The 5,169-nt window shown below is 51.9% G+C and overlaps 1 long non-coding RNA gene across 1 annotated transcript in view; it reads left to right on the forward strand.

Annotated features, from left to right (window-relative positions):
• The window catches only part of LOC147019837 (uncharacterized), a 6,823-nt gene extending 2,698 nt beyond the window's left edge, over nt 1–4,125 (forward strand). Inside the window, exon 3 of the long non-coding RNA XR_015062053.1 lies at nt 3,954–4,125. This is a non-coding gene — a long non-coding RNA (uncharacterized LOC147019837). The remainder of the gene's footprint in view (nt 1–3,953) is intronic.
• The last annotated feature ends 1,044 nt before the right edge of the window (nt 4,126–5,169 follow it).

The raw sequence follows: 5,169 nt of genomic DNA on the forward strand, positions 1-5,169 counted from the left end.
TCATATGTCGAATACCATTTTGACGCACAAACTCATCAAATACACCTGCGATGAACTGCGGACCGTTATCAGAGACCAGGATCTCCGGTAATCCTTTATGAGCAAAGATCGTCCGCAGTTTCTCTACTGTAATGTTTGCTGATGTATGCTGCATTACTACAACCTGTGGCCATTTAGAGAATGCATCGATCACAATCAAAAACATTTTGCCATTAACCAGCCCCGCAAAATCCACATGGACCCTCTGCCAGGCTCTGGCTGGGGCCGGCCATGGCCCCGAGGCTCGACGCGGGTTATCAGCATCTGTTTGACACGTTGCGCAATGCTTAACCAACTGCTCGATGTCTTTGTCCAACCCTGGCTACCACAACAGGCTACGAGCAAGACTCTTGGTCTTTACGATGCCAAGGTGACTGACATGCAGCTCTTCCAAACACCGCTGCCTGAACTTCGGTGGAATCACCGTCCTCATTCACCACATAACGCACGGTTGGACCAACGACAGCTCCGATGCGCGCAACGTGAAAGGTTGAAATGCCTGCGTCGAAGGTAGATCGCTCCAATTCCACATAGAAATCGCCTGCACGACACGGGCGAGCACCGGATCACGAGCTGATTCCACCGCGACCTGTTTGGCCGTGATCGACCCGCTTTGGACCTGGCCCAGCACGAACACATCGACCCGGTCGGCCGACTCAGATGCAGCTGGACCTTCCGCACACGGCATGCGTGAGAGCCCGTCGCAGTTAGCATGCTTCTCCGTGCTTCGGAACTTAATATCATAGTCGTAAGCAGCAAGAAACAGACACCAGGGCTGTATTTGCGCGGCCGCTACCACCAGTACCCCGCGTTCGGGTCTCAGGATGAATTGAAGCGGTTTGTGTTCTGTCTGCAAAGTGAAACGCCGCCCCAGCAGGTATTGATGAAACCTCCGCACACCCCAGACGAGGCTGAGAGCCTCGCGCTCGATCTGGGCATGTTCCCGCTCCGCTGCGGACAGGGTCCAGGATGCAAAACAAACAGGCCGCTCGGAACCATCGTCCATCCTGTGGGAGAGCACTGCCCCGATGCCATATGCAGAGCTGTCGCATCCCAATAAGAGCGGACGAGCAGGCTCGTAGTGCACGAGGACCGTATCCTCTATGAGCAGCCACTTAACGCGGTGGAACGATGCCTGGTGTGCAGGCCCCCAATCCCAGCGCTCGTCCTTCCTGAGCAACCGTGTTAACGGCGCAAGTTGTGAGCTGAGCCCGCGTACGAACCTTTGGTAATACTGGGCCATACCAATGAACGAGGGCAGCTGCATCTTGTCACGAGGCGGTGGCATGTGTTGAATCGCTTCCACCTTCCGAGGACCTTTCAACAGCCCCTTCGGCGTGATGATGTGCCCGATGTATTCCAAGCGCTGCTTGAAAACGCGTACTTGTCCCTGTTCAAGCGCAGGCTGCACGCTTCTAGCTTTGTCAGCACTTGGGCAATGTTCGCAAGGTGCTCGTCCGCCGTCTCCCCCGCAATGACCACATTGTCCAGGTAGGTCTGAGCGGGCAGGCCAATGCAAACCTGATCCATGGCTTTCTGCCACAAGGCTGGGGCCGAAGCAATCCCAAAACAGAGTCGGGTATATCGATAGAGCCCTTGACACGTGTTGATTGTCAAAAGCTCGCTACTCCTGGGATCCATCGCCAGGTGAAAATATGCATCACGCAGGTCTAGCTTCGTGAAGTATTGACTCCCCGCCAATCGCGCATATATTTCATCGATTGACGGCAGTGGATATTGCTCCACGCTGAGCCCCGGGTTAACCGTGGATTTGAAGTCCCCGTACAATCGGACGTCTCCATTCCGTTTCAACACCGTAACAACCGGGGTGGCCCAATTGGAGTACGACACCCGTTCGATCACTCCACAGGCCTCCAGCCTATCCAGTTCACCCTTGACCTTGTCCCGCAAGGCATACGGCACCGGTCGTGGTTTACAAAAACGAGGAACCACCCCTCCTTCAGGAAGAGCTTTGCCTCCATGCCCTTGAGTTTCCCAAAGCCGTCGCAAAACAAACCTTGATGTCTTTGAAGAATCTTCTCCAACTGATCCTCCCACCGGCTCGGCACAGGTTGCACAAGGTGAACCGCGGCCCAGTCTAGCCTGATGCGGGCCAGCCAGTCTTGGCCGAGAAGAGACGGTTCCCTCCCCCGCACGACGTACAACGGAAGCGTGGCGACCTGGCCTTGGTACCGCACAGACACGTCTGCCATCCCGACTGGCGTTATCTTCTCGCAGGTGTACGTGAACAGCGTGAGGTTTGACCTGATAAGCTTCAGGCCATTGAGTCTACACGCGGTCTGTTCGCCTATGATCGACACAGCCGCTCCCGTATCGACCTGAAACGTGATCGGCGTTTTGTTCACTTCGATTTCCACCGTCATCGGGCGCGCCGCCGCCGGGCCAATTGAAAACAGGCCCATCAACGGCTGCCGGTTCCGCCCCGGGTCGCCTCGCACCTCGCCGTCCATGACCTTAATGGTGGCCGGCGCCCCACGGCACACACGCTTCAGATGACCCACTTTGTGACAATGTAAACACACGGTGCCTTTGTACGGGCACGCACGGCGCAGGTGTCGACCTCCACATCCCAAACACGTCCGCGGGGTCACCCTGCCGCACGTGCGGTCGCGTGGCGACGTCCGACCCGCACCGAAGGTCGTGCGCGCGTCCCGGGGTGCTCGCGACCCCGCGTGGCCGGTGATGGCCCGAACATCCCCGCGAGTCTGCTCGACCGCTGTAGCCGTGCTGACCGCCGAGTCGAATGTAATGGCTTCACCCTTTAGCCGTAGAACCGCCGAAACCATCTTTGCATCTTGTAAACCAGCAATAAAACGATCTCTGAGCCGAGCTGGACGCTCCCCCGCCGTGAACTTGCAGGCCACGGAAGAATGCTTCACTCTCGCCACGAAATCAGCGACGCGCTCCTCTGCACCTTTCGAGAGGCGATCAAACTGGTATCGAGCGAGAGCTGTAATGACTTCTCCGGCGTCATGTGTGCTTTCATCTTCTCCACAATGTCCCGAAACGACAGCCCGTCATCACCGGGCTTGTCCGGCGCCACCAAATCACTCAGTAGTCGATAATGCTCCGCCGAAAGCGAAGCGAGCAAGATCGACTTTTGTTTGCTCTCGTCGACCACATCATTCACGTGGAAATAGCATCCCAATTTCTCCGAAAACAATTCGAAGTCGTCTCCGACGAAAACGGACACAAGTCCGTATTCATCCATCCTCGTCAGCCAACTATAGTGTTAGTTGGCTGACGTCAGCCACCTAAGCAAGAGCGTTAGCATCGACTCCGCTTTATTGAGCGTCCGGAAGTACATTCCTGCCACTTCTTGCGGGCGAGCCATGACATACGAAAACCCAATCACGTGATACAGCAGAGTCACTACCATGGCAATGATAGTATCAGAAGCTCTACAATCTCGCACGGTTATCTCGTTATTCTGACTTCCCGCAATATGGGAGGTTTATGCTAATTCCTTGGCCTTGTTTGGTTTTGTTTACCTTTTCTCGTATTTTTCGCTTGTAAATATTTCGGTTTTCGCTTGCCGACCAATTTGGCGCCCGCGCACTGCATCATGGGTAATAGAACCCTTTCTTTCAGTGAGGTGTTACTCTGTCTGTGTAAACATTTTTCTCAGAGAGGTTATAAATCTTAAATGATTGATGAGTTTGTGTACAGAAGTGTGTTAGGCACCCACAAAAAATAAGAAGAATAAACCAAAATTTTATTCATTCAAAATGCCGACGGAATAGATGAGAACAGCAACAGTCAACGCCGGGAACCCTGGCGAGTAAACGATATAAAGTGTGTCGATTAACCTCATTCTGTGATAATGCAATGAGTTTAAGATGTAATGATTATGGATATATATCGCCTTTTAATTTTGCATGCTGTGCCTGCAGCTTAATCACGTCCGACGTCACAAGGGGAATTGACGTCACAGAGGAGTCGAGCTGTTATTGTTGCCGTGACTACCAGTTCCAATCCAGTGCCCGTTTGCACAATGGATTGGGCGGACGTTCTTCTGATCTCTTTGAACTTGGTGTGTTTCTTCGGGTTTTACCGTTGGGGCCTGTTCACGGTAAGTGACCTGACAAGGTGGGAATACTTGGGGTCATCAAAGAGGTTGTAGAGTGGGTTGAACATTAAGTTTGTTAATACTGCGTTTTGAACTTTGCACCTCGAACCATTCTTATCCTGACGAAGCTCTTTTATCTGTGAATTTAACTTCTTGAACGTCCTTCCTCGCTCTGTCTGACTTGACAAGATGAGATAATAGTTTATACAATGGTTACCTTTAAATTATCATTGAACTTTATTGTACACTAGCAAGGGCACCTGGGGTTGCTCTGGAGAAAAATTGAGAGGAAAAAGGGGGGGGGAGTAGGAGAGTTGGGGTGCTGGTGGGGTGGGAGGTTTGCCGGGTCTGGTGGAGGGAGGGGTGTTGAAGAGTTTGAGGGCCAGGGGGTAGGAGAATTGGAGGGAGAGGGGCAGGAGAGTCAGTGGGCCAAGGGCTGGGGAGGGGGTCACAAGACAACTGCCATGGTGGGGGTGGAGAGGGAGGAGATCAGGAGTTTCGGTACGTTAAGTTAGAGTAGTTATGTATCGAAATAGCAAATTATTATGCACAAATGATATTTGTGCATCCTCGTGCCAGATGAATGTTGAGGATTTTTGAAATGCACTGTGTGTGTGTGTGTGTGTGTGTGTGTGTGTGTGTGTGTGTGTGTGTGTGTGTGTGTGTGTGTGTGTGTGTGTGTGTGTGTGTGTGTGTGTGTGTGTGTGTGTGTGTGTGTGTGTGTGTGTGTGTGTGTGTGTGAGACAAGCACCAATTGACTCAATTTTGGTGAAGATCCCAATCCGGATACTATGATTTTTTTCGTGATTCTTCACCATTGAGCGATAGGGCCAAAAACGATATACAGCATGATGTCTCAAAGAGTTGTGGACGGATTATGACAAAACTTGGTGGACAGGTTGGGTGTGACAAGAAAAAATTAATTTGATTTTGGTGAAGATCTGGATACGAGAATCATTTTTTTATTTTTTAATTGTTTCTTCACCATTGATAAATGGGTCCAAAACAAGACTTATCAAAAGGTAGTGGATGGATTTTGA

Source organism: Eptatretus burgeri, chromosome 9 (genome assembly GCF_056783735.1).
Source record: "Eptatretus burgeri isolate ZD-2024b chromosome 9, Ebu_testis_v1, whole genome shotgun sequence".
Taxonomy (NCBI): domain Eukaryota; kingdom Metazoa; phylum Chordata; class Myxini; order Myxiniformes; family Myxinidae; genus Eptatretus; species Eptatretus burgeri.